Raw genomic sequence first — 6,032 nt, forward strand, 5'->3', positions numbered from 1 at the left:
CCTGGAAGGCTCTGGTGATGGTTCCACTTCATTCCCTCTACAAAGCCAAACACAGCCAGATTCTCATGTTTTCCATCCATACCTTGGCTATACTTGTTCTAGAATTTTATGGAAACCAAAGCACACAGTGTACATCCCATATATTATATATGGTTACCATTAAACACTCTCATTTTTTGTTCACCATGTTGATATTGCATATTTTATCTATTTTCTATGGATAGAATTGAACAGCATATAATTTTGGCTATTGTGGATAAATATGTACCTACAAATATTTTATAAATATTTGTTTTCATTTTGTCTTATTGTTTATAGAAATGGTGTTACCTGTTCTAGTCATTGATCAAACGTTTGAATTTGCTATGTAGTCAAGGATGACCTCCTGAATGAACTCTGTTATTACAGGTTAATACTTGTACTGGGTTTTCCAAGTGCTGGGTATAGAATCTCAGACTATGTCTATGATAGATAAGCATTTGGCCAACTGAACTACATCTCACTCCCCAGTATTCGTCTTTAAAAATTATGTTTAGTGTTTTGAAAATTATGTGTTGTGGTACCTTTTTTTCTGGTCCAATCTATTTGGTGTTCTTTAGTTTATTGTATTTTATAGGTAGGCCCTTCATAATGTTTATTTTTTTCTCTATGATTTTGTAAAAAAAAGATACTTTCTAGGTTTTGTTTACCTTTAAAATAAGGGGAGGTGCCTAGTCTTACTGCAACTTGATATGCCACATTCAGCTGATATTTCTGGGAGAACTACCCTTTTCTCAAGAAAAATGGAGATGAATGGATCTGGCAGACAAGCCAGGGTATGGTAGGGAATGAACTAGAAGGAGGGAAAGAGAGGATAGAAGGGAAAGTGTGGTTGGTTGTAGTATATGAAAAGAGAATATTTAGAAAGAGTCTTTGTGTACTCTGCAGAAGCATCACCTGCCAATAAAAAGCTGATGAACTATTAGAAAAACCAGAAAGTACAAGTAGGGAGAAAAAAACTCTATAAGATAAGAAAATATGGGCAGATTCACCCAGGATTCAGAGGAAATCAGACCAATGAAACTGAGGAGAGGTAACCAATTATGTGGCAGACCTAGACGTATATAAATGGGCCAATATGTTAAAAACCAGTAGAGAACAAGCCTAGTGAAAGGGCATAAGCATTGTTAATAAATAATAAGGCTCTGAGGCATTATTCAGGAACTGGGACATGGGTGGAAAAGCCTGCAGTTACAAGAATAAATAATAATACCCACCAAAATAAAAAAATAATATTCAAAGAATAAATGGTCATTCCTCTGCATTATAATATTATAAAATATTTCAAGTCATTTTATCATATTGAAATACTTATTGTTTATGTTTTAACTTTAATAATTCTTATCATATTACAAGTATCATTTTAAGAATAGATCATGCATTCTTGCAATAGCCTGTGTCTAGTGCAGCCCCAGTTCTTGTTTCTGGACAGGTTCGGTGACTACCCAGTGACCTGCTCTTTCTTTTGTTCTACAATAACTCTGGGATCTTACCACCTATGCAACCTGAATATTGACCTTACTGTGCTCCACAAGAATCTCTGATTTAATCCTTTTATAATCTTTGTTTGCCTATTTTAGAAGATATTCACTATTTGAACTTCTGGAGTTTCGTCCTACATTCACATTTGTATAGGATTTTTATCACAGATATTGTTTAGTAGTCTTTCTCTAAACAGCTAGACTTTCATGACTTTGGGAAAAAGCAATATCCACAAATTCCACTCTTTCTGCTCCACTGTGTTTGGATGACACTGATTTTCTCATTCCAAACGTCATGTCTGAAACATTTATTTCATGTATATCTTTACAGTTAACTTGAGTGATTTGATCAGATTTGTCAGTGACTTTATTAGTCATGATATCTTAGGCTGTCAAAAAAGCTTTATCCACTCAGTGGGTGTGGTGTTCTAAATGAAAAATATTCCCCACAGGCTCAGATACTTGAACATTTTGCCTCTATGTGGTTGTGTCTTTGGGAGGGTTATGGGAAATGCAGAATTTCTAGAGGAAGTAAGTAACTGATGGCAGACTTTGAAAGCCCATAACCTCCCTTCCAGTTTGCCATCTGCTTTGTGATTTTGGTTTAAGCTTCTAGTCCTGTCACCATGTCTGACACTTGCCACCACGTCTCACAATCACCATGAATATTTATCCTTCTGGAACCATGGCCTACAAGGTATTCTTTATTCTATAATTTTTCTTGGTCATGGTGTTTTATTATAACAATATAAAATTAATACAATAGGATTTTAATTTCAGACTTTTTTGTCCTACATAAACTTTTGGTTTCTGGTGCTGTAGAGATGGTTCAGAGATTAAGAGCATATGATGCTCTATCAAGGACCTGAATTTGGATCCCACACCTTAATTGGACATGCCCCAAATGTTTGTGAGTATAGCTCCAAAGAATCTGATGCCCCATTTCTTAGTTCTTTGGACACCTACATGTATGTTCACATATACAAACATAAACAAATAAACAACAAAATTAATTTAAAAAATAATTGATCGTTTCTGTTTAGTGATATCTTACTTGTGTGTTACCAGGGAAATGTTAGTGATCACCAAAAAGCACACACAAGAGCCAATCTGATGCAATTTACAGCAGAGTATTTATTCTATCCCAACTAGTTCAGCCCACCCCACCTCCCAAACATACCACCATCACACAGGATGGTTTGGGGGATGGGAGGCAATGAAAGTCTATCAGGGCAACACTTTATAGCTAGCAGCAAGCAGGAAATACATGTGCAAGCATCTAATTGGAAAGCTTCTGTGGCCTTTAACATAATTGGCTGGTGCTGGGAGTTATATCATAAACTTAACTTCTGCTCCCCTCTGCATTGGTGGTCCTTAGGCAAGGGGTGGGCTTGTAACCTGGGGTACAAGTTTGTTGGGGGAATAACCTGGAAGCCCTGATCTTTTTGAGGGTGTAACCTTGAAATTCTAGCTTTGTTGGGGATTAGTATACAGACTGGAGCTAGGCTCAGGTTTTGTTGGGGGGCAACTTGGAAACTAATGCTAGATTCCAGCCTGTTAGTTTACCTGAGTTCAAACTTAGATCAGGTTCTCTAAAATGGAGTCTGAATTTAAAAGCTTTGGTATCTCACTTGATTCTTGATTATTGCTTTAGTCACTGGATTAGTTCTCTTTGAATAGATAAACTTCTATCATTTAAAGTGCTTCTGCTTATCTAGCCTGTAGGCATTGCATGTTATGTGAATTATATTCAGCCTGTAGTAGTGCCTTCATGTGGGTCTTATCCATAAAAGTCTGTGCAATCTAGATTGACAGCATATATTTGCATCAGTTCTGTGAATTGCTTCAGTATTACAGTCATTATAAATCTGACTTTTAAAATCATTAAAATCTGACTTTTTAACTGAAATTTGTTAAATTTCAGTATATTATTTCATGATCATGCAGATATTAAAACTTTAAATAGTACATTTAAAACCTCACACTTACAGAACTATGAAATACCCCAAATTTGCTTCTGAATAGGTCAAACCCCAACTATACAAGAATTTTATACCTGTGCCTAAATATTCCCACAGAATACCTCTGTTTACCTCCTGGAGCTCATCTATCCTTACAAACTCCTTACCAAGTATATCCAAGCTTCTCTTGCTTTTAAACTATATCTTTTATTTTGAGATTATAATTACATCATTTGCTCCTTCCATTTTCTCCCCTACGACTCATCACCTTTATCCCTCTTGCTGTCTTTCCAACTTATATCTTGTCCTTTTTTAAATTACTTGTTGAAAATTCCTATATGCACGATTACAAACTGTTCAGTTACTCATCTTTAATACATATTTATAATAAAATAGAATCTTTTATAATTTTATTTCAAATAATAAACATGATACTGAGTGATCAAGAGATACTTCCAACTCATGCTCTTACTGGGAAATACCCCCAACTACCCTTTCTTCAAATATTTCTTCTTAATTTATGAGCCCATAGATGTTTTTGTTTATTTGTGTCATATTCTTTTTGACTTTTCATATACATTGAAACAAATGTTTGCTTTTTAATAGTTGGGAACAGTATATTTTTCATATTGAGAGACATATACTATTAATTTTCCTACACTTGTTCATTTCAAGGATTTGTCCTGAAAGTTATTGAGGTTTTACTTACAATTGCAAGTCATTCTTCACTGGAAGGCTAAAAACTAACATTTCACTTATCGAATTTGCTAAGGACTGTAGGTATCACTTGGCAAAGCTTATATCCATCACTGTTTACATATTGGCAGTAGATAAATGCAAGAATGCTCACTAGAGCAAAAAGGCCAAGCTAAATATACATAAATAAAAAAGAAGGTTAGACACTTTCTGGTAAGACAGTGGCTTTAAGATTTGTTCTAGATAAAAATTGGAAGCCAATTGAGGTTCCCATATTGTGATAAGCACAAGTGTCAAAAAGCACATAGCTTTCTCATGAAGTTTTTCTCGATACTGTCCCAGATGCCTCTGAATCATGCACTGGGCAGTGAGCCAGACTACAAGCACCGACAATGAATTAGCAGAGTAATGTAGCAGAAAGTGTGTGGCTTTGACATGAACAGATGTGGTGTTTACACCAGAGAAAGAGTCTTATTTCAAGTCAAGTTTTTAACTCGTGTTTGTTTGTTGTTTTGTTTTTTCTTGCTGTTTTGTTTTTGTTTGTGTGTATATGAATGTTTAAGATGTGTTTGTTTTTAATTATTTATTTACTTTAGATCACACTTACTGCTCTGCTTCCCAGTCACCCAGTCCCACAATCCTCCCCCATCCCTCTCCCTTTCTCCTCTGAGAGGGTACCACCCTACAGATATTTCCCCACCCTAGCACATCCAGTAACTAAGGAGTAGATGCATCCTCTCCCACTGAGGCCAGACAAGGCAGCCCACTTAGAGGAACACATCCCTCGAACAGGCAAGACCTTTTGGGATAGCCGCTGCTCCAGTTGTTCAGGACCCACACAAAGACCTAGCTGCACATATGCCATATATGTGTGTGAAGGCGTAAGTCCACCTTGTCTGCTTCTTGGTTGAAGTTTAGTCTCCGAGAACCCTAAGGGTCCAAGTTAGTTGACTCTGTTGGTCTTCTGTGGAGTTCCTATTCCCTTTGGAGCGCACAATCCTTTCCAGTACTCATTCATAAGACCCCAAAGCTCCGTCTACTGACTGTAGGTTTCTGCATGTGTCCAAGTCAGCTCCTGGGTGGAGCCTTTCAGAGGACAGCAATGTTATCCTCCTATCTACAAGCACATATTAACAGTATCATTAAAAGTGTAAGGGACTGATGCTTCCCCATGAGATGGGTCTAGGTTTTGGCCACTAATTGGTCGGCCATTCTCTCAGTCTCTTCTCCATCCCCAGTCCCTATATTTCTTGTAAGGATAAACTTGCAGGATAAACTTTGGATTCAAGGTTTTGTGGGTGGGTTCTTGTTTCTATTGCTCCATTTGGGTTCCTACATGGATACATAAGGTGGCCTTTTCAGGTTCCATATCCCTAGTGTTGTGTGTTATAACTAAGGCCACCCCCATGGATTCTTGGGGGCCAGTCTTATCCCAGGTCTCTGTCACATCCCGGAGTTAAGATTCACCTCTGCTCCCCTGTCAGTTGCAAATTTCCATTCATTCTCATGGCCATCTGGCTTTCTTTCCTGTCCTTCCCCACACCTGAACCATCCCTGCTACCTATCCCATCCCATTTCCCTCCCTCCAACTGCCTTTTTATGAGTACTTTGTTCCCTCTTCTAAGTGATATTCAAATATCCTCTTTTGTGCCTTCCTTCTTGCTTAGCTTTCTTATGTCTGTGGATTATAGCATGGATATCTTGTGTTTTATGACTGATATCTACTTATACGTGAGTGTATACCATGCATGTCATTTTGGGACTGGTTTACCTCACTCAAGATGATATTCTCAAGTTCCATCCATTCTCCTGCAAAATTCATGATGTGTTTGTTTTCAATAGGTGAATTGTACAC

This window comes from Grammomys surdaster, unplaced genomic scaffold, assembly GCF_004785775.1.
Source record: "Grammomys surdaster isolate TR1022 unplaced genomic scaffold, NIH_TR_1.0 189, whole genome shotgun sequence".
NCBI classification, from domain to species: Eukaryota; Metazoa; Chordata; class Mammalia; order Rodentia; family Muridae; genus Grammomys; species Grammomys surdaster.